The sequence below is a fragment of the Schistocerca nitens genome, chromosome 8, assembly GCF_023898315.1.
Source record: "Schistocerca nitens isolate TAMUIC-IGC-003100 chromosome 8, iqSchNite1.1, whole genome shotgun sequence".
Lineage (NCBI taxonomy): Eukaryota > Metazoa > Arthropoda > Insecta > Orthoptera > Acrididae > Schistocerca > Schistocerca nitens.
The window spans coordinates 429,260,389-429,285,062 of NC_064621.1; the positions used below are offsets into that span (position 1 = coordinate 429,260,389).

Sequence of the window (24,674 nt, forward strand, 5' to 3'; positions counted from 1 at the left end):
ACCATAGATGTTAAGTCCCATAGTGCTCAGAGCCATTTGAACCATTTTTTTAAGCCACCCTGCTCACTTCAACTAATTATTTTTTGAGGTTATAATTTACGCCTAAAATTTCCAATAAAGATTCTGCCTAGTTGTGGTGTCCGATAAAGCTGCGATTTCAGCCGATATATTCTAAATTATATTCCAATTATGATATTTTCACCCTCAGGATGCCACAAACTCGCCCTTTCTTGGAGTAAACTTATCAGTTTAGCACAGTCTATATTTCGTGTGTGAGAATGTCGGTCGATTTGACCATAGAAAAGTTTAGTTTCCCCGATTGTCGTCCGAAGTGTTCACGTCCGGACGATGAGATCGGCTACAGTGTAACCGCGCTCTTAGTGGCCTACTGATTTGAAAAGGTCGGCCGATGTCGGTCCTTAAGGGCCATACATATGCACCAACCGACAGAGCAACATACTGAACGACCGATTTCGTATGTAGCCTACACACGCCTTCACTCAGCGATAAAAGCGCCACCCTGTTCCTATCCCTACGTCGAATATTTTGTTTTCTCACACGCAGACAACTGACGAACCTCAGTCGGAAACTTGACACGACAGCGCTACACACGGTACAATATGTTGGGTGAAGTGGTGATTGGCTAAAATAACAACCCTCGTTAAGTCTGCCGGTCGGTCGTTCGGTCGGTCGGTTGCGCGGATAAAAAAGTGTGCTTTTTCTTGCGTATGAGGCAAACACAGGTACACGGCGACTACTTGTAGGCGCAGAAGTGTAAACCCACCTTTGGCAGCATCTCCTGATATGCTGAATTGAAGCGAGAGCTCGTGAGGAACAGCTGTGCGATAGCAGCAGGAAGAGCGGCGGAGCTGCTGAGTCATCCTGATGGCTGCCAAGGTCGCGTCCAGGCGAGCCAAGGCAAACCAAGCCGCCTACCAGTCGCGACGCCGCCGTCAAACACACAGCACGGGACGCGCGTTGCTGTGCTGTGCTGGGCTGTGCTTGCAGTGCTGGTGCTGCGACCTTCTTGCCTGAGGTAAGTTTTCCGGCAACCTGCTTCTCCTCCTCTCGCGGCGCGCCAGGAAGCCGTCAAAGTTCCCGAGCAGCGCTGCCCCGCATAGTTCGACATCGGGCGTGTCTTCAAGCGCTGTCCCGCATAGTTCGACATCTGACCAGTCTTCGAGCGCTTCGTTTGATCCACCTAAAGAGGGAAACGAACAATTTAGCGTGTGCATAGCAGTGTCTCGTACCGTGAAAGCGACGCTTTGCACTTGAGAATCAATACTTTCTGTATCTCCGCCGTCTTTTCAACGGTCTAAGTACCGTCGCACTGAAGTGAATACTGGTGCTATGTTTATATGGATGACATTAGCACGCGCGGCTTTAGATATATGTCTACGGGAAATGCGCTTGCCTATCTCGTGCAACCAATGGCTTCAGCTGACCGGCTGACCTCGGAACACTTATCTGTTCCTATCAGTCGCTTATGCGCAGAAGCGTTGCGGATTACGCGAACGGAGGCAGCGGGTAAGGCGCCTCTATCCGGTCGCAGCTTCAGGTCCACCTGTTGTTCCCTGGCGTCATTGAAACTGTTTAACCCTAAAAGTGTACATCCCGGTCACTCTCATCCTAGAGTTTTTTGTTTGTTATTATGCATGCGTCAACACACAGCCCGCTGCCACCAATACAGATTCAGCATTGATGGAGATCTAGGATGGACGTTCCAAGTAGTGAGACAATAGTCTTTAATTAAGTTGCCAAATATTTCTTGAAAGTTCACTGTGATCCTGCAGGACACTTCATGTAACTGCTCTGTCCCTGAGTGTGAAGATCATTTGTGTGAAAATGGTATGAGGGAATGACATGTTATACAGGAAGCCTTGTTAGAAGAACTTAAATGTGAAAATGACGTAAGTGATTTTCGCGATGAAAGTGATTCTGAAGGTTGATACCCATACAGTAGTTACGGATAATGGCAAATATGATCAGTCTACCGAATCTTCAGATAGCGATGAAGTAAACAGAGTTCTCCAAGGCAAGAATGATCATTGTTGGAACACAGCTGTCCTAAAAGTTCAGGTCTGCCATCTACCGATAAATTGTAGTCGATATTCCGAGACTGCGGAAATAATGACTGTAAGAGGTTTTGAACACCTCAGAATAATCGTGTAATATGTGCATTTCTTTAAATGAATATCATCTTCATGTAATTAAACTACAAACAAAGTCTTTACATCCGCATCACTTTCAGGTTTCTACATTGAAAAGCCCCCCCCCCCCCCCCCCCCATGAACCATGGACCTTGCCGTTGGTGAGGAGGCTTGCGTGCCTCAGCGATACAGATAGCCGTACCGTAGGTACAACCACAACGGAGGGGTATCTGTTGAGAGGCCAGACAAACGTGTGGTTCCTGAAGAGGGGCAGCAGCCTTTTCAGTAGTTGCAAGGGCAACAGTCTGGATGATTGACTGATCTGGCCTTGTAACATTAACCAAAACGGCCTTGCTGTGCTGGTACTGCGAACGGCTGAAAGCAAGGGGAAACTACGGCCGTAATTTTTCCCGAGGGCATGCAGCTTTACTGTATGATTAAATGATGATGGCGTCCTCTTGGGTAAAATATTCCGGAGGTAAAATAGTCCCCCATTCGGATCTCCGGGCGGGGACTACTCAAGAGGATGTCGTTATCAGGAGAAAGAAAACTGGTATTCTACGGATCGGAGCGTGGAATGTCAGATCCCTTAACCGGGCAGGTAGGTTAGAAAATTTAAAAAGGGAAATGGATAGGTTAAAGTTAGATATAGTGGGAATTAGTGAAGTTCGGTGGCAGGAGGAACAAGACTTCTGGTCAGGTGACTACAGGGTTATCAACACAAAGTCAAATAGGGGTAATGCAGGAGTAGGTTTAATAATGAATAGGAAAATAGGAATGCGGGTAAGCTACTGCAAACAGCATAGTGAACGCATTATTGTGGCCAAGATAGATACGAAGCCCACACCTACTACAGTAGTACAAGTTTATATGCCAACTAGCTCTGCAGATGACGAAGAAATTGAAGAAATGTATGATGAAATAAAAGAAATTATTCAGATAGTGAAGGGAGACGAAAATTTAATAGTCATGGGTGACTGGAATTCGAGTGTAGGAAAAGGGAGAGAAGGAAACGTAGTAGGTGAATATGGATTGGGGCTAAGAAATGAAAGAGGAAGCCGTCTGGTAGAATTTTGCACAGAGCACAACTTAATGATAGCTAACACTTGGTTTAAGAATCATGATAGAAGGTTGTATACATGGAAGAACCCTGGAGATACTAAAAGGTATCAGATAGATTATATAATGGTAAGACAGAGATTTAGGAACCAGGTTTTAAATTGTAAGACATTTCCAGGGGCAGATGTGGACTCTGACCACAATCTATTGGTTATGACCTGTAGATTAAAACTGAAGAAACTGCAAAAAGGTGGGAATTTAAAGAGATGGGACCTGGATAAACTGAAAGAACCAGAGGTTGTACAGAGTTTCAGGGAGAGCATAAGGGAACAATTGACAGGAATGGGGGAAAGAAATACAGTAGAAGAGGAATGGGTAGCTTTGAGGGATGAAGTAGTGAAGGCAGCAGACGATCAAATAAGTAAAAAGACGAGGACTAGTAGAAATCCTTGGGTAACAGAAGAAATATTGAATTTAATTGATGAAAGGAGAAAATATAAAAATGCAGTAAATGAAGCAGGCAAAAAGGAATACAAACGTCTCAAAAATGAGATCGACAGGAAGTGCAAAATGGCTAAGCAGGGATGGCTAGAGGACAAATGTAAGGATGTAGAGGCTTTTCTCACTAGGGGTAAGATAGATACTGCCTTCAGGAAAATTAAAGAGACCTTTGGAGATAAGAGAACCACTTGTATGAACATCAAGAGCTCAGATGGAAACCCAGTTCTAAGCAAAGAAGGGAAAGCAGAAAGGTGGAAGGAGTATATAGAGGGTCTATACAAGGGCGATGTACTTGAGGACAATTTTATGGAAATGGAAGAGGATGTAGATGAAGATGAAATGGGAGATACGATACTGCATGAACAGTTTGACAGAGCACTGAAAGACCTAAGTCGAAACAAGGTCCCGGGAGTAGACAACATTCCATTGGAACTACTGATGGCCTTGGGAGAGCCAGTCCTGACAAAACTCTACCATCTGGTGAACAAGATATATGAGACAGGCGAAATACCCTCAGACTTCAAGAAGAATATAATAATACCAATCCCAAAGAAAGCAGGTGTTGACAGATGTGAAAATTACCGAACTATCAGTTTGTTTTCATTTAAAGAGTGCCCCAATACTCTAGGTAAATTCTTTCGACAAGAGATATGAACGTATTTTACTTATAAATACGCTACCATAATGAAATGTAAGAATTGTTGTATTCAGAATGAGATTTTCACTCTGCAGCGGAGTGTGCGCTGATATGAAACTTCCTGGCAGATTAAAACTGTGTGCCCGACCGAGACTCGAACCCGGGACCTTTGCCATTCGCGGGCAAGTGCTCTACCATCTGAGCTACCGAAGCACGACTCACGCCCGGTACTCACATCTTTACTTCTGCCAGTATCTCGTCTCCTACGTTCCAAACTTTACAGAAGCTCTTCTGCGAACCTTGCAGAACTTGCACTCCTGAAAGAAAGGATACTGCGGAGACATGGCTTAGCCACAGCCTGGGGGATGTTTCCAGAATGAGATTTTCACTCTGCAGCGGAGTGTGCGCTGATATGAAACTTCCTGGCAGATTAAAACTGTGTGCCCGACCGAGACTCGAACTCGGGACCTTTGCCTTTCGCGGGCAAGTGCTCTACCATCTGAGCTACCGAAGCACGACTCACGCCCGGTACTCACAGCTTTACTTCTGCCAGTATCTCGTCTCCTACCTTCCAAACTTCACAGAAACTCTTCTGCGAACCTTGCAGAACTAGTACTCCTGAAAGAAAGGATACTGCGGAGACATGGCTTAGCCACAGCCTGGGGGATGTTTCCAGAATGAGATTTTCACTCTGCAGCGGAGTGTGCGCTGATATGAAACTTCCTGGCAGATTAAAACTGTGTGCCCGACCGAAACTCGAACTCGGGACCTTTGCCTTTCGCGGGCAAGTGCTCTACTATTTGAGCTATCGAAGCACGCCAGTATAATGCCCAGTATAACGCAGTTCTCCTTTCTCACAACGTCATCTCAGTCGGTCCGGCGACGATAGTTCCCGACCCACTGTTACTCGAGTTATCACCCAGCTGCCAAACATAGCGAGTGACTAATCGACTCCTACCCGCGAGACCTATGCGCTACAGTACTTCTATCTCACTATTAACGATATCTTTCTCTTTCAATTGATATAACATACCTTCATAATGTATCTCCCATATATTCATAATAACTGGGTTATATTCTGACAATATTTAAGGGCGTAATTTGTTGATATATGAATTCTTAATCGCCGTAGATGTACATATAACTGGACATTTTCAGGTTCTTCATCACGAAGAGGTGGAAAGCTTGTACAGTTTTATTGTAAAAAAAAAAAAATGAAATGTGCGTATGGCATTGTTGGCAGCGAATCCCAGTCTGGGCAGTTGGCGCCTGAGGGAAGTCTTCATCTGACGCCACTTCAACGGTCTGGGCATCAATGATGACGAAATGATGGTAACACAGAAACGCAGCCGCGACCAGAGAAAATCCGCCGTCCGGCCGGGAATCGAACCCGGAGCACAATGATCGAGAGTCAGCAATGCTAACCACAAGACCACGAGCTACTGACTTAACTTTTAAAAATAAGTAATGACTTCATTTTTCAATGTAAAAGAAGGCTGCTCGGCAGCACGAACATTTTCATTGGTTATCTACACAACACCGATCTACAGGGCGAGGCAAATAAAAATGGCACGGAGAAAAGAGTTCCAGGGTACAAAGAAACACAGCAGAGGAAAGGAAATGCAGTACTAAGTTGTCTATAGTAGATGTTGAAAGTGACGACGATTCATATCTTGGCGCTTTCGGACCCTTGTCAGCAAGTTGCTGAAGGCGGACGGAAACTGGACAGCTGGAATTGCTGCAGTCTCGTACGAAATGTTCTGCTGCAGTTCTTGAAGGCCATGAGGATTTTTGCGATAGACCTTAGACTTCAGGGCTTCCCACACAAAGTAATCGCATAGTGACAGTTCAGGTGGCCCGGGTGGCCACCTAACGCTGCGACCAAACTGAGCTCTGCTAACAACTCTGTCAGGCGTGCAGATTGTTCATGTGCGCTCCAAGGTTTGGCCGGCTTTATGGGCAGTTGCTCCATCCTGTTGGAAGTCAGCTTGGATATTAATAAACCGCTTCAGCTGTATTTAGTCCTTTATTATTGGATCACCACCGGTTTCGCGGCACTAAAAGCCACATCTTCAGGTGACTAATGTTTTAGTTACGTGAGTACTAACATTTTATATTCTCATGTAAAAGATTTTAATAGTTTTCAAAAATTTCTTAAAATCTTAAAATAATTTACGACACCACTGTATATTCAGGGCTGTTATTCGTTCTGGATTAATTGTTATACAGATGTTCACCTGAAGATGTGACTTTTAGCGCCACGAAACCCATAGTGATCCAATAATAAAGGACAAAATATAGCTGAAGCTGTTAATACCCAAAATGACTACTGATAGCTGTGATTGCCCTACCCAAAAGTGGGCTGCAGGCGCATGCCAATTGAGGCAAAAAGGGCCTTCTTTCTATTTTTAAATAAAAGTAAAGCCTTAATTAAAGTTAAAGCACATGTCCAGTTAAATAAGCTGTGTCTCAGAATGGTTGCATCCCAAATTATATAAAACACTTGTTCCGAGAAAGATTGGCTATGCCTGAACATTACATTCGCGGAGTTATGACATATTTTGTCAGATGTGAAATACGAAGTTTGAATGCAAAAAAAGGATCAGGTAAATAAGGGATTGTATTTAGCCCAGTTGGCATTTTCCAGGTTAGTAAGCGGGCAGCAGTATGATTTGGCCCGCGAGCACATTGAGGATGTAGGGGGACAGTTTAGAGATCGTATTAGTGCTACACATCAGGGTAAACTAAGTAGGTTACGTAATAAGGGGCATTAGATTGTTCATCAGGATGCCACTGAGTGTAGTTTTGACTTTTGTCTTAGGATGTTCAACATTTCTGATATCAACTTTAATGAGAAAGAAACATCATTTTTAGAGAAAGGATGTCATACATCAATGATATGACCAATCGACAAGGGATTAGTTCGTTGACCTCCCACGCCGTCTCTGCGCCAGATTGTGCCAACCTAACCACGGCTCAACGCTATGAAGTAGCTATTGGCTTCAAGAAAATAATCGAGGGAGGTCGTGCAGACTACAATGGGTCTGGTTTAGTCAAGGAACGACTTTACAGTGACAAGTCTGTTTTGGACATTAATAACAAAAAACTCGACGAACTTAAAGCGCTAGAGAAACACAGTCGTTATCTCAACTGAAGATCAGTATGTGATTAAAGTGCAGTCTTTCTTTGTAGATAATGGAATTTTTAAGTCTAATGTAGACCCTACGAACACATACTTGACCAGCTTAAAAAAGACCCTTAATACAACCACTACCTTTCCAAATCCGTTCAAGAAGAAAATCATTTTTCCTATGTACCCAGTAACTCCAAGACTCCGAGCTTTGATTAAGGTACATTAAGTCGACTTGCCAACTCGTCCAATTGTTAACGTCCATAGTGGATTTGATTGCAATACTGAGAAGTTGCTTGCGAAGTACCTCGACCAGCATTAGCGCCTCTCGATTTCCTTTAACATTCGCAATAGGGGACAGTTAATTGAAAAACTTTCTAGTTTAAATATCCCCCCAGGAACTCATCTAGTCTTCCTGGATGTCAAGAACATGTATACCAGTATTCTGGACGATCTGATGCCGGATATTGTGGCTCAGAATTTAAGGGTGCAGGGCGGAAGACCCAGCAACAAAATCAATGATGTACTCAAGTTGTTGGAGTTGGTTCTAAGGTTCTTCAGCTCTGGGAATAATATCTTTTTACAAAAACAAGGTCTTGCAATGGGATCCCCCATGTCATATTGTCTTTCAAATATGTTCATGACAGCTTTTGAGTAGGACGCTATGACTCAGTTTTCAGTGTATGCTAGCAAGATCGTTGGTATAGGTATGTAGATGACATTCACCTTCTTTTCTATGGGAAACGCGAGGAATGTTGTCAGTTCGTGGACGAGTTAAATGGCTTACAAGAGAACATTCAATTTACTCCTAAGCACAATGGATGGGGGTCGCTACCATATCTCGACCTTAAGATTACCTTACGACATTTACAGAAAAGGAACTTCCACTGATATAGTGATTGATAGCTCCTCCAACCGCCCTACCAAGTACAAAATGTCAGCTTTCAGGTCGTTTCTATACAGGCTTCATACTATCCCGTTGATAAAGGGTTTCGAATCATACACTTCATAGTCTACAAAAATGGCTTTGACAGTGAGTTCGCCATTGGTATAAATCGGGGTATCCTGAGAAAGATAAGAAGAAAAGCCACTCTAACAGACAGCATTTTTTTGTTTTCATTATCAGTGCCAATAGTTGGGTGGCCGCTGGTATCATGTATCATAAAATTCCATATTTCAGTAATATTCCCGAAAAGATGGGCAGACTGTTATGGTTTCTTCACTGCCAGCAACGTTGGCACAAAGTAGAGACCAGAGAACATGCCACCTCTTCCAAATATAGCCGGCCGGTGTGGCCGTGCGGTTCTAGGCGCTTCAGTCTGGAACCGCGTGACCGCTACGGTCGCAGGTTCGAATCCTGCCTCGGGCATGGATGTGTGTGATGTCCTTAGGTTAGTTAGGTTTAAGTAGTTCTAAGTTCTAGGGGACTGATGACCACAGATGTTAAGTCCCATAGTGCTCAGAGCCATTTGAACCATTTTTTCCAAATATAATGCAACCGAGGTGTATTGCACCACTTGCAAAGATTGCCCCATGCGGTACATCGGACAAACAGGCAGGAACTTTAGCACCAGATTTAAAAAACATCTTAGGGTTTCTGGCTCAAAATCTGCCTTGAAAACCCATCTTTGCGAGCAGAGACATTCCGTCACCGATCTCACTAATAACTTAAGAAACAAGGAGCATGCTTTAAGCATCCCGGAGGAGTTCGAAATTATGAGAGCCATTAATCGTTTTCCACATCAAACCCTGAATGGACAAACGGAGTGGAGACACTTTAGCATTTTGGCACATTTCGACTGCCTAAGTTAGTTGACGTAATACTCTCTACTTTCTTTGCCTGCTCCCACTTTGTTCCTCCTGGGTCTTTCCGTTTTCCTCCCCCCGCCCTTCCCACCTCACCTCCCCACCTCACCCCATCTCAGCTCCCCACCTCATATATGAGGTGCGACAATAAAGTAATGAGACTGATGTGAAAAAAACATGTTGCTTACCGTTGTCTCCTTCAAAGTACGAGGGTCAGTCAAAAAGTAATGCCTCCTATGTTTTTTTCTACGTTTAATTGTCAGGAAATTTAAATGCAATTACATAGGTTGAAAACCACAACATTGAGGATCATTTTGTCATTTTTCAATGTAATCTCCGCCCATCTCTACAGTTTTGGTCCATCTTTGAACAAGGGCACGTATCCCAGCACGGTAAAAATCACAGCTCTGCTTCCTAAGCCATTGACGCACGGATGTTTTGACGGCCTCCTCATCTTCAAAATGAATCCCACGATGAGCTTCTTTTAGTGGCCCGAACAGATGGAAGTCTGATGGTGCCAGGTCAGGGCTGTATGGGGGATGAGGCAAAACTTCCCATCCAATTTTGACAATCTCGTCAGAGGTGTGACGACTGGTGTGTGGTCTTGCATTGTCATGCAAAAGAAGAACATCTGCCATTGATTTTGTTGGGCGAACTCGCTGAAGACGTGCTTTAAGTTTTTTGAGGGTTGTGACGTATTGAACAGAATTTATTGTGCATCCCTGCTCCAAAAAATCAACCAGAATCACACCCTCTGTATCCCAGAAAACTGTTGCCATAACTTTCCCTGCCAATCGCACAGTTTTGAATTTTTTCTTCCTCGGCGAGCTTGTGTGATGCCACTCCATTGACTGCCTCTTTGATTCGGGTTCAAAAAAATGCACCCATGTTTCGTCCCCGGTCACAATTTTTTTCAGAAACTCATCTCCCTCCAAACGGAAGCGCTGCAAGTGTTGGGAGGCTATTGTTTTCCTTGCCTCTTTATTCTGATCGGTTAACATTCTTGGAACCCACCGTGCACAAACTTTTGAGTACCCCAATTGTTTAATAATCGTGCCGGCCGCGGTGGTCTAGCGGTTCTGGGCGCTCAGTCCGGAACCGCGCGACTGCTACGGTCGCAGGTTCGAATCCTGCCTCGGGCATGGATGTGTGTGATGTCCTTAGGTTAGTTAGGTTTAAGTAGTTCTAAGTTCTAGGGGACTGATGACCACAGCAGTTAAGTCCCATAGTGCTCAGAGCCATTTGAACCATTTTTTTAATAATCGTGATCACACTGCCTTTACTAAGAGAAATAATGCGACACACTTCATCTGCAGTCACCCGACGGTCACCACGAATGATGTCATCAACTTGCTGAATGTTATGTGGAGTCACTGCACTCACCGGCCTGCCGCTCCGCTTTTCGTCAGTCAACGGTGTTTGCCCTTCAGCTTCCTTACAACGACGAACCCATCGTCTAACAGTGCTGACATCCACTGTCACAACACCATACACCTTCTTCAGTCTTTCATGAATGCGTATGGGCGTTTCACCTTCTGCATTCAAGAATTCAATCACACAACGCTGTCACAAACGAACATCGATGTCGGCCATCTTACAAACTTCTGCTGTGCTGCCACCTGTTGACACAGAAAGTTACTACTGCAGTGGATTGCAGAAGAAGGTTTGAGGAATGGCGCCAAATTCAAATTTTTCACTTAAGGGGATACGGAATCGGATTTTGGGTTAAAAAATCGAATTTTTTTTTATTGGCGTATTATATTCTGCCATGTTTCCTCTTTAAAATGACGTATCATACATAGCTCTACTACAATTATAACTATTTTATTTTTATATATTTGTGAGATCGGGTATTGCGCTTTAGTTATACACGTCTCTCGTGGCTGACCATGAACTTTTTGGCAGTACCTTTAAAGTGACATGAATTCAAATATCCCGGTTTCCAGCGACTATTTATACACTAGTTGCCCGAAAATGTTTCTCTCTGGTTTCCTCAAGTTACTCTTTGACTTTGTGGCGGGACTGTTTTGTAAACAGTGTGATATAAGAAAGTAGTTGTTGTTGAGTTATTTCGTATTTAGTGCTTCATTTTTCGCAGTGAAAATGCCTAGAGCTAAAGCAAAAGTATTTAAAAAGCGTGTGAACTGGCAAAAGAAAATAAATAATGATTCATTAGCAAAGCAAAGCAGTTCATCATCATCACTGTTGGAAAATGTGAATCCACTTATTACTGATTTGCCGAACGAACTTACACCAAATGAAAACAGTGCTTCTCATAAAAAACTAAGAGATTTGGAAGAGAAATATAATTTACTTGATAGAGGGAATGAAGTTTTTGAACTCATTGATACGAATATATTGTGTGAAGCTCTTGAAAACAGTTTGTGCTGCAAAAAATGTCATGGAAACGTTTCTCTGAAAGTAGAATCCCATGTTGGCCTGGCTGCCCAGTTTAATTTAATATGCAGTGTTTGTAAATACAGCTGTAAGTTTCCAAGTTCGGTTTCAGTAACTGTAAATAATGGATACAAGAAAACTGAACTTTATAGTGTAAATATTAGGTTAGTTTATGGATTGCGAGCAATTGGTAAGGGCAAAGCAGCTGGTGATATGCTATGTGGTGTTCTAAATCTTCCAAGTGCACCTTCAAAGTTTGAAGCTTACAATTATGTACTAGGATCTGCAGTTGAAGATGTAGCACAGAAGTCAATGCAGGTTGCTGTGGAAGAAGCAGTGGAAGAAAATGACGGCAGTCGTGACCTCACAGTGGCGTTTGATGGCACGTGGCAGAAAAGGGGCCACACCTCCAACAATGGTGTTGTAACAGCAACTAGTGTTGATACTGGCAAGGTTATTGATGTTGCAATAATGTCTAAATACTGTAGGTGCACAGGCAGGCTGAAAAATGAACACAGTGATGACTGTATTGCTAATTATTATGGTAGTAGTGGTGGCATGGAGGTTGCTGGGGTGAAGAAAATTTTTCATCGCTCTTCACAGTGGTATAATGTTCGCTATGTCAAATATCTGGGAGATGGTGACTCTAAAGCATTCAAAGAAGTTTTGGAAAGCAAACCATATGGGAACAGTGTAAATATAAGCAAACTTGAATGTATAGGACATGTGCAGAAGAGAATGGGTGCCAGGCTGAGAAGGTTAAAATCAGTTATGAAAGGGAAAAAACTAGATGATGGGAAAACCTTGGATGGCAGAGGAAGATTGACTGATTCCATAATAGACCACATTCAGAACTGCTATGGCCTTGCAATCAGGCAAAATACAGGCAATCTTGAAGAAATGAGGAGAGCTATATGGGCTTTATATTTCCACACCGCATCCACGGATGAGCATCCACAACATGGTTTGTGCCCCAAAGGTGAAAACAGCTGGTGTAAATACAATAGGGGACTAACAACAGGAGAGAAATACATTCACCACCACAGTCTACCATCAGCCATCATGGCAGAAATAAAGCCCATTTTCAGAGATCTGGCTGACAGAAGTCTTCTGATGAAATGTCTTCACGGAAAAACGCAGAACCCCAACGAGTGCTTGAATAGTGTGATATGGCATCGTCTCCCAAAAACAGTGTTTGTCGGAATTAATACACTACATTTTGGTGTGTATGATGCTGTGGCAACCTTCAATCTTGGAAATATAACTAAATGCCAGGTCCTTCAAAAGTTGGGTATGTGTGTTGGTTCCCGTACGGTACGTGCTATGTTCTTTTTAGATCAGCACAGACTAAGGCATGCTGATAATATAATCAAGACATTAGTGAAAAAAGCAAGACAGGTGCAGAGGGGTGCCAAAAGAAGACTTGAAGATGATTATGAAGACTGTGAAGGGGGTATTAGCTACGGATCAGGAATGTTTTAATCTTCTTTCTCCGTTTCCCGTAAGTTTACTTTTTACTTCATCTAGGAACATTATCTCAGGTACTGGTCAACCTAGAAGTCTGAAATTTTTATGACGTAGTGACATAGGTCCCTATTACATACTCAACGATTTTTTAATTACTTGATTTACAAAAGACTTAGGGGTGATAGTCTAGTAAAAAGCGATGGAAAAAATTTACTTAAAAATAAATGTACAATATCTCTGTAAGAAAATACTTTGACAATAAATTGTTGTTTCAGTATTGTTGTAACATATGAATGCACATACAGTAAAATTTTTACCTCTCTGTCTCCAGTAGTTTGTGAGAAAATGTTCCCTATAGTAGGCATATATTAACATTGCGGGGATAGGTGATTCCGTATCCCCTTACCTTAATTTCTTTAAGTAGAAAAAAAATGGGAGGCATTACTTTTTGACCGACCCTCGTAGTTCCCTTCTGATTGCACACAATTTTCCAGCGCTTTTGCCATTGATGGTAACATTTCTGGAACTCGTCTTCTGTAATATCCTCCAAGACCCTCGTCACAGCTTTTTGGACACCTTGTGTTGTTTGAAAATGGTGTCCCTTGACCGCCGTTTTGATTCTTGGAAATAGAAAAAAAGGCGCATGGAGCGATATATGGTGATTAAGGTGACTGTGGTAGTACTGAAATTTGTTTTGAGGTTAAAAATTGGTGTACTGACAGAGCAGTATCGGATGGCGCATTATCGTGATGCAGAATCCAATTATCAGCAATGTTGGCACGGACACGAAGAACTCTTTTACGAAGTCTTTCTAAAATTTCTTTGTAGTAATATTGGTTAACTGTTTGTACAGGAGGCACCCACTCTTTCTGAACAATTTCCTTGGAATCAAAGCAGCACACAAGCATGCATTTCACTTTTGACTTTGACATGCGAGCTTTTTTTTGGTCTGGATGATCCCTTTGAGCACCATTGCGAACTCTGGCGTTTTGTCTCTGGATCGTACTGAAAAAACCAACTTTGATAACCAGTGATAACACGGCTCAACAATTCTGGATTGATTTCCGTTTGCTCTAATAGATCGGCTGTCACATTTTGCTGTGTTTCTCGCTGTTGTGGTGTAAGATTTTTGGGGACCATTTTTGCACAAATCTTTCTCATACCAAGATCTTCAGTTATTATTAGACAAACCGTTTGTCGATTGATGTTCAGTTCTTCTGCAATCATTTTCACGGATAATTTTCGATCAGATCGTACGAGGTCACGCACCCTGGCCAAGTTGACATCCGTCCGTAAGGTTGATGTCGTCCATTGCGGTCTTCATCTTCAACATTCGTTCTGCCTTCACTAAACATTTTATGCCAACGAAAAACTTGAGCTCTTGGCATAACCTCCACTCCAAAAACCTACTTAAGCTTACCGTAAGCTGTCGTCGCGTTTCACCCAATTTAAAGCAAAAAGAAATGGTATACTGTTGCGCAATGTTTGCAGTACCATTTCCGTGACGAGAGACACAAACACGTGTTAACTAATTATAGCACAACTCATGACTGTGCAGTTGCATCTACGTGCCGCTTGGACTAGAAGCAGCTTATAGACCAAGGTCAAAGATATTGTGCCTATGCAAGCCTGCAGGGTTGCCATATCTTGCAAAGAAAATCGGTCTCATTACTTTATTGTCGTACCTCGTACATCCTCCTCATTATCTTTGGTTTCCACACCTGCCTTTCAAGTATGTTTTAAAATTATTATAAATTTTCGTAAATTTTATCTACTCTTAATAACATCAAAATTCACTACAGTCTTGGATCCTTTTAACGGTAAAAGTGAACAATTTTTAAAACATTTTCACGAAAAAATAATTTTTACAATTTTAAAATTCTTAAAGTTTTTTGAAATTTTGAGATTTATTCAGTGGTCACTGCCTGCAGATGTTTCGTTGCCGTAATATATCCATATGACGTTCCTTTTTTACGTCATTACTCGCTCAAGCTGTAGCATAACTTACGAAAAACTGTAAACTGTCACTATCATCTTGTTATTCTATAGATGTTTTTCAAAAAAAAAAAAAAAAAAAAAGAATCTGTGCTTTTTATCCCAATATTCGTTGTTCTCATTCACCATTAGTGTATCCTCCAAAAGACCACCAATCATTCGGCTGAGCCCGCGCATCATCAGAGCATGCGCAAGCCGTCCACAGGCAAGCTGTTCGCTTTCCTGCCCTCAGTATGACACAGCACGCGGCCTCGTCCCCAGTTCGCGATTGCTTATAGGTCGGAGAAGCTGTAGTGCGGTTTTCAGGTTCTGTTTTTCCGTCAATAGCTATTTACTTGACGGGTTTGTTCCAGGCCGCAAACATCTCTTCGTTTTGTGTCAACCAAGTCATCGTTTTTCATTCTGGTCCAAAATTAGGTCTTAATAGTTTTTCATTTATTTTCACCTTACCAATGGATCACTATGGTGTGATCTGTTTACGACTCACCCAATATATTGGAATCAAGCTGTTTTATTCTAGGGCATACCCCCCCCCCCCCCCCCCCCCCCCCGTTAGCGGTGTTTTGTTATGACGGAACTCGAATTTTGGGTACAAAATTCCGAGAACTTCCGCTGTAATATTTTAGTTGTATGAGTACTAACATTTTGATATTTTCATGTAGAAGTTCTTAACAGCTTTTAATAACTTTTTAAAATCTTAAAATAATTTACCATACAAGTGTATATCTCAGGGTTGTTATTCCTTCTGGATTTCCTGTTATACAGATGCTCACCTGAAGATGTGTCTTTTAGTGCCACGAAACCGGTTCAAATAGTTCAAATGGCTCTGAGCACTATGGGACTTAACATCTGAGGTCATCAGTCCCCTAGAACTTAGAACTACTTAAACCTAACCAACCTAAGGACATCACACACATCCATGCCCGAGGCAGGATTCGAACCTGCGACCGAAGCAGTCGCGCGGTTCCGGACTGAAGTGCCTAAAACCGCTCGGCTACAACGGCCGGCACGAAACCGGTACCGATTCAATAACAAAGGACTAAATACAGCTGAAGTGGTTTATTAATACCCAAGATGTTCATAGCTGTGGTTGCCCTACCTAAAAGGTTGTCTGTTTGCTGGAAGTAACGGTTGATCACGGGGGTGTGGTTTTCTGCATACATTCACGTAAAATAGTATCCAGTCGTCTGAGCCACTTTTATTTGCCCCGTCCTGTGTATCCCTGTCAGCCCAAGGAAGCAAGCAGCTAAGTCGGCCGTCACAAATACCCTCGAACCACCGAACGCTTCTTCTCTTCCCTCCCCCCGATCCTTTGTGGCACCACTATGACTGTTTCTTTGGACGGATTGGAGGCGGAATATTTCTCTTGAGACACGACTGTACCTTACGCCGTATCTAGGAGCACTGGCACGTGTCACACAATGTTATCTGTCTTTGCCTTTATGGCTGCCACTGCTGTGTTTGTTCGTAGCGGCCAACGAGCGTGTTACTGAAGTCATTAGACGCAGTATGTCGTCTCCTTCAAAACACTCCAACACAGAGCTTTTGCTTCTAAGTGCCATTCAGAGGAATTTCTGGTCGAAGAGATTTAGCTTCCAAGAAAGTAGAAGTGATGGTACTAGAAAGCAGTTCTGCTCTCCATTTAGTAACATCTAGAAAGAATGAAGGAAAACAAAGAAAAATTCATGGAATGCGTGGACCTGGGAAACTACTTCTACAGTAAAGTGGAATAATGTTTGCCATATCACGCGAAGAAGGAAAACAAATAACGAGACAGCCGAATAATAAAAGTGGGAAATTCAAGAAAGAAAATTCGTGTTAGGAGGATGTGGGGCAGAGCTCTTTTTTCAATCGAGTGTCAACGAAGGAAATGAGGCAACAATATTTCTCAACAGAAATAAAAATGAAAGGAGAGCAAATGAGACTGATAAGGTCCACAGATGACAGCTTCTCTGGCTGGTAGTAAAAATGATGTACAAAAATGATTAACAGAATTGACGTCCTGAGTGACGCAGAATTTACGTTAAGGACAAACAAAAGAAAGGTGCAAGTGGTCAGGAATGATAGAGGAAAGAATAATAGTTTGCTTAGTATTAACATTGAAGAAAGCACAGTGAAGGAAACGATAGAGTTCTCCTGTCTAAAATGAAACATTATACAAGATGACCGAAGCATGGAAAACATCGATGAGCAGACTGGTGCACAGAAAAGAAGCTATTTTATACAAAAGAGATCTAAATGTATCGAATACTAACTTATAATAAGAGAAAAATGTTTCGTAAACTTGTATGTACAGCCACAATATTGTGCTGAAGTGTATAGTGGGGTGTAGGATTCATAAGAGAAGGAATATGTAGGCTTTGAAAATAGTGCAATGAAAAAAATTTAAAAATATGTTGTCAGATCTGATAAGGCGGGTCTTCAGTCTGATGGCTGGTTTGAACACAGCGACGATGTGCTAGTATTTGACTAACGGTTGTGGCATACCGTTGCCATCGTCTGCGTTTTATATACTGACTTACCTGGTCATTGTAACGTGGACTCGGAACAAGGGGCAAGATTGCATTTTTTTTCTCATGTAGCCAGAGGTGAAAGGAGCTACAAGCTACAGAAAAATTCTAGGAACAACCGAGAATGGAGGCCTAGCGTATCGGTATGTCCAAATCATCTGTGGGAATGTAGTCGGGTGACGTCGTCGGCAACCGCCAGTATTTCGACAGGTGACACCTTGTGATTTTCAAGGCAACACAGCTGCAAGTAAGCACTGGGCAAGGAAATTTAAAAACTTCAGTTGGCACAGCAATTCCGGGAAGGTAAAGCGCGCGCGCACACACACACACACACACACACACACACACACACACACACACACACACACACTGTAAACACTAGCGCCATCATGCGACCAAAGATGACCGACGTCAGAAGTTATCAATAGTGAAAATTAATAACCAACGGGTGAGGTAGCATTAACTCTGTCCCTCTGATTTCTTTTCTTTGACATCGCTTATTTACTGCAGTTTTGCCTTGAAAATGACGAGGTGTGCACGCGTCGATATGTGGACGGTTGTCGACGACGTCAGCATTCTTCTTCCCTGAAGTTATGCATGTGCCTGGAGAGCCAACGGCCTTGCTGCATTGGTAACGCCGCTTCCCGTCAGATCACTGGAGTTCAGCGTTGTCGGGGTTGGGTGGGTGACCGTCCGTTCTGGCAAGCGCTGTTGGTAAGGAGGGTGTACTCAGCTCTTGGGAGGCAAATTGACGAGCTACTTGACTGAGAAGTAGCAGCTCCGGTCACGAAAACTTAACTACGGCCGAGAGAGCGGTGCGCTGACCTCACGTCCCTCCATATCCGCATCAAGTGACGCCTATAGGCTGAGGATGTTATGGCGAACGGTCAGTAACATTGGGTCTTCAGAAGCCTGTTCGGACGGATTCTATAGGCCGGGAGAAACTCACGTCTCACATTTGGATATGTATTCTGTCACCTAATCCACTTTTTTTTGAACAAGTACTAGAAAATCAAGAAATTTGATTACAAATAACACTATCCACATAGGAGAACCAATAATTCTTCAACAGATACTAGTATTCCACACACTAGCTGCCTGACGTAAACTGTGAAGCACTAAGAGGGCAACAAGGTAGCGAAACGATACTTCACGGATTCTGAGGATAGGTGTTATTTCAGTGATTACAAATCGAGCCAAATTTACAAAGAACTTGGCAGTATGAGGCCATTTATCAGTATGCCGTTACACCCCCTTTTGGCCTGGATGCATGGGATGACTATGTTGAGCGATTGGGGAGGCTGTCATAAAGGCAAGTTGGTCTACAACTACCGTAAATGGTCCTTGATACTACTGGCACTGGGACGTAGATGACATCCGAACTGCCCCACATATTCCATGTGGGGACGGATCTAGTGATCTTGCTAGATACGGGAATACCTCAGCGTCAGGTAGACAGGATATAGAGAAATGTGCCATTTGTGGACGAGCTCTGCCGTACTGAAAGACGTTAGCTCAATACCGTCGCATCAGAGGTGACGGATGACAACGCACGATATTGGTGACGTGCTGATGTGCTGGCAGAGTTTGCTCAGTCTCCGCCAGCCGTGACCTGAACTCATACCCGATGGCTTCCCACACCATGACACCAGGAGTAACACCGCTGTGCTTTGAAAGAATGGGTGCCTCTCCAAATGCCGCCGTATTCGCCGTCCATCATCATTTGGGACTTAAGCAGAATCACGATTCATCGCTGAACACAATGAGATGCCGTTCATCAGCAGTCCATGGTTCCCTGTCATGGCACCAGTCTACACACAGCCGCTTTGTTTTGTGGTGTTAGTGTCGCCTACGCTTGGGACGGCAATTCCCTACTCTGGTTGCTGCTGGTCTCTACAACATGATGTTAAGTTTTATACTCCATCCGTACATTAGACATGTGTAAGCCTTGTTTTCTCGTCTTCTGTTATATACAAGCTTTATGTATTTATCATATTCATGGCAGTTTTCGGAACCTCTTGAAAATAGCGTAACACAAGGGCCGAAACGGGTAGCGGACTCAGTAAAGTTCTCAAGAGCAACTGGAGCGGTTTTTCATTAGTTGAACGAATAGTTGTGGAGTCAGCTCACTGAGAAACTAATAAATTTGGTTTTGTTAACACAGAGGGTCCAGAAAAATGTAGACACTCTTAGACACTCTGTGATAGTTAATAGTTTTGGAAGAAGAGAACATATCGTTGCAATTTTGTGCGGTAGCGTAACCCTTTTTTTATTTATTTATTTATTTATTTATTTTTTCAATAGATTTTGGGCGTATTTTCCAGCAGAAGACTGTGCAGCAATGAATGAAGCACACTACTTAAACTAACTTACGCTAAGGACAACACACACACCCAAGACCGAGGGAGGACTCGAACCACCGGCGGCAGGGGCCGAGCAATCCATGACATGGCGCCCTAAACCGCGCGGCTACTCCGTGCGGCAAACATCATTGAGATGCAACAGCAATGACGGAATGTGTACGGAACTCAGCCATCAACACGTACAATACTTTATGGTATTCGGGATAAATTTGAAGCCGACGGTACTGTTCAGGACGTACATAAGGGAAGATGGTGAAGAAGATGATGGTTTTGGATTGTGGGGCGCTCAACGGCGTGGTTATCAGCGCCCCTGTAAATTCCCAATCTTGTCACCGTCTAATCTCGCCATTTTCCTAATGATGAAGAAATGATGAGGACAACACAGACACCCAGTCTCCAGGGCGGAGGAAATCCCCGACACGGCCGGGAATCGAACCTAGGACCCCGTGAGGCAGCAGCGCTAAACATTAGAACACGAGCTGTGAACGCATAGGGAAAGGTCTGGCCGACTAAAAACATCAACAAGCTCAGCTTCCAGCTGTGCTGTGTTGCTACATTTACCAGGTCACCTCAAAAAACTGTGAAGCAGGGAGCACGTGAAAGCAGGTAAGCCGGTCAAGCGTACGACGAATTCTGAAGGTTGCATAGTGGAAAATGTACATTACAAGATCGCTGCACGCTTTGACGGAGGACAACTCGGGTCGAAGGATGGAGTACTGCGAGTGGTTTGAAGGCATCTTCGCGAGGATGAATGGTTTTCAGCGATGGTTATCTGGCCTCACGAAATGAACAATGCTGTAAAATGCAGCAACTGCGTGCACAAGGCTCCTGAAAATCCTCACTTTGAAGTGGACAAACATGTTAATGTACCACGTGGTAATGTGTGGTATTGTCCATCATCGTCCGGTTTGACTGGCCCATTCTTCTCTGAAGGTGCCGTAACTGGTGAGATGTATCCCCATTTTCTGCAAACATCGATTTTACGTGCCACCCGAGAAGTGTTAGCAAAAGAAAGATTTTACCTGCAACGAGATGGCGCTCCGCCTCACTGTTACAGAGATGTCAGAGCGTACTTGGGTGAAAATCTACCTGGACGTCGATAGGGGCTGTTGAGTACCCACCACGGTCTCTAGACCTTAAAGCTCTTGACTTCTACCTATGGGGAACCTTGAAAAATGAAGAAGAGAAGCCAGCTACACTGAATGAGCTACGAGAAACCATCGAGGCGTCCTGAGCGGCTGTCGCACCGGCAACACTGACAACCGTAGTTTGGTCAACAGTTCAGCGGCATCGATGTTGTTTGGTTGCTAATAGGGGGTCACTTTGGACACACAAGATAGCCTTCCTTCCGAGAAAGAATTGTAACGGTATGTCGTTTTGTTCCATTAATATTGACTATCAAAAAAGTGTCTACATTTTTCCGGACTCCTCTGTCAAGTGACTTCCTGTTAGCCACTTTTCTTTATTATAATCTGTTACCGTCTCTATAAATTTTGACCGTTGTTCGTTTACCTTCACCCGTCCAGTGCCCAGCAGCCAGTAAAGCAGCTGACAGTACAGTGCAGTCACCACATAATTAGATACTTAGCGTCTACCCAGAAAGGAGAAGTGCTAAATCATGTGGCGGGACTTGCGGAAATAGTACACATCCAGCCTGCACGTTAGCTTTACACAATTCCATACCTGGTTTTGAATATGCACCATTTTACCAAGCTGACAATTAGTGGCCACAGCTGAGGTCAACTGATACCTTTCGCCATTAGCGCTTGATAACATAGCAATGGGTAGCGGTTCAAACGGCTCTGAGCACTATGGGACTTAACATATGTGGTCATCAGTGCCCTAGAACTTAGAACTACTTAAACCTAACTAACCTAAGGACATCACACACATCCATGCCCGAGGCAGGATTCGAACCTGCGACCGTAGCAGTCGCGCGGTTCCGGACTGAGCGCCTAGAACCGCTAGACCACCGCGGCCGGCCTCAATGGGTAGCACCAGCTGAAACTCAGATACAGTTATGCTAATGGACAGACTGGATAATGACTTAAAGCCTGCAGTGTTTGGCTGCAACTACAGCGGTAAACCGGTATACAAACAGTTACTGTCTTTGGAAACTTGTCTGCTAGAAGATAGTCAAACGATCGAAGCTATTAGAGAAATATCATCCTGAAGTAGCAGCCCACAGTGTACTCTATTTTGCGGCAAGATGACATTCACAAACAAGTGTAATTTCCTTCGGCTAGGCATGTTGAGTTACAGAACTTATTTTCCGGCTCCATGTACAAATTGAGACCTTGCCGTTTCTGAAAATATTTGTGCGCATATGCGCTCTAAAGGCATGAATAGAATACATAAAGAGTTACTAGATAAAATAGGTGTAGGAAGAAGTCTACAGAAAACCTTGAATAAAAGAAGGGATACATGCTGTGGCATCCAGAATAGTGAACAAGACAGTGGAAGGAACACATGACGGGGAAAGTGGAAAAAGCTCATGAAGTTTGGATGGTTAAAACAAGATTATTGAGCATTTATTTATCCATGTTAATGGTTATTGAGTTTATCATGGTATAAGTGTATATCTATGTGGCCACTTTATAACGGGATGATTATATATTTTTATTTTTATAATTATGTATTGTATGATTTTGGTTGGGGTGGCTCTAAATATTGTGGGCTAGCATGAGACTTTTAATTAACTTATACCGCGATAACATTCGTACGGACATCGGCTGCCTCGAAGTACGTACGATATAATATTTTTTAAACACAACGCGCGACTCACTGCCTTCTAATAAACAGTTTGCGTGAGCACTGCTATTTAGAAAAGAAAATATGCGTATTCTTACGCAAACTGTAATTATTAAAATGGGTCTCAGGGGCTACTGGTTATTTATGTGCCAAACTACATAAAGATTAACTGAGATATTGCGGAACTTATTGAATAAAAATAATTTCAATATTTCTTGTTCATTATTTGCAAGGTAATACTGGCGAGAATCTCATCTGCCGTTAGGCAACCAAAATGAAACGTACTAACTCATTCAGTACTGTGGATTTAGTAAATGATCTCTATCACTACTCTTTTTAACTTTGAATTTAATGAAAGATCAAAATTGAGAAGCCTCTCGCATTTACATTTAATATTATGACATGAAATTTTAATTAAATAATACAATCAGCGTAATGGCCGACTAAATCCTGTTAGGGGAGATGAGGTCCCTGCACTACGAAGTTCTGTAAAAACTTGGATAATGAGAATTAATGGTTGCGATCATGAGAGGTGACAACTAAGTCAATAATACACACTTTCTAATAACAATTTCTATTATATTTTTCAAAAATACAGGTAAAACTTACGTTAATTATCAGACAGCACTACAATGGCGGCCTACCGCTAGACGAAACAAAACAGAAGAGCTTTTAATAAAACAATAGTCTCTGATCTTCATGGCTTATGTTACACAGAGATTATACCGAAAAACTGTGTTTTATTAATTACATCGATATTTGTGTTTTGATAATAATAACTTACGTTCTTTACTATTTGTTATACATCGCGCAGACGTACTTAGTCTTTAGATAATTTATGTTTCACACGTGTCATAGCAAAAACTTCTTTTCCCTTTCTCCAAATATCCATTTATGTGACATACCGTCACAAGCTCTGTGGCTGGGGAGTGAATTACTCACTTACTTCCGTACTTAGTTTTACTGGCCACACAAACCGCAGCCGGTCCTTGGCCTCTCTCAGTCCAGTCTTCCACGCTTTCCTGTCAGTTGCATCTTCACCTCCTAGACCCAGTATCTACATGTCTCACATGGCATTATCCTTCCATCTCGTTCTCTGCCGTCCTAGTGGTGTCGCCCGCATCTCGTGGTCGTGCGGTAGCGTTCTCGCTTCCCACGCACGGGTTCCCGGGTTCGATTCCCGGCGGGGTCAGGGATTTTCTCTGCCTCGTGATGGCTGGGTGTTGTGTGCTGTCCTTAGGTTAGTTAGGTTTAAGTAGTTCTAAGTTCTAGGGGACTGATGACCATAGATGTTAAGTCCCATAGTGCTCAGAGCCATCCTAGTGGTGTCGTTCCTTCGGCTTCCCCATGGATCACTGCCTTTATTACCGCGTTCTCCCCTCTCCTCCTCACATGTCCGTACCACCTGAGATTTTTGGTTGAAAACATTCTTGGTTGCATTTGCTCAAGAAATTCGATGAGTCTCGGACCTCGAACGTCGAACGGTGAGCATCACCTTGGCGGTTGAGGGCAGAGTTTTGAATTTTTTTGGGGGAGGTGATGACACTACATTCGAGTCCTTAGATGTTTCACTACGTTATCCCAAAGCGACATATACACTTTTCGACCGGTTGGTCGTCGTCTCGTACCATTTCATTTGAACACTTCTGATAGTTTCTGTAAATGCATCATATAGATGTGAATGCGGGACAGCGGCTGAACATTACCCGAAAAAAAAAGGAACCAACAGCCGTAATTCTTCCTAATTCAAGCAAACAGTTTCGCTTCGGCTTCAAGACAACACTAATGAAGCCTCTAAACTGGTTCCTTAAATAATAAAATGTTTGGGACTTGTTTCAAATTTGTATAGCAAAAAATGCCTGTCAGAAGGCACTAAAATCAGACAATACAACACATTAATCCAACCGA

The 24,674-nt window shown here is 43.0% G+C and overlaps 1 protein-coding gene across 1 annotated transcript in view; it reads left to right on the forward strand.

Moving 5' to 3' along the window:
• Nucleotides 1-907: 907 nt before the first annotated feature.
• Nucleotides 908-24,674, forward strand: part of LOC126199112 (myrosinase 1-like) — a 225,047-nt gene continuing 201,280 nt past the window's right edge. Inside the window, exon 1 of the mRNA XM_049935868.1 lies at nt 908-1,036. The gene's annotated coding sequence lies outside the window, so the exon portion shown is untranslated. The remainder of the gene's footprint in view (nt 1,037-24,674) is intronic.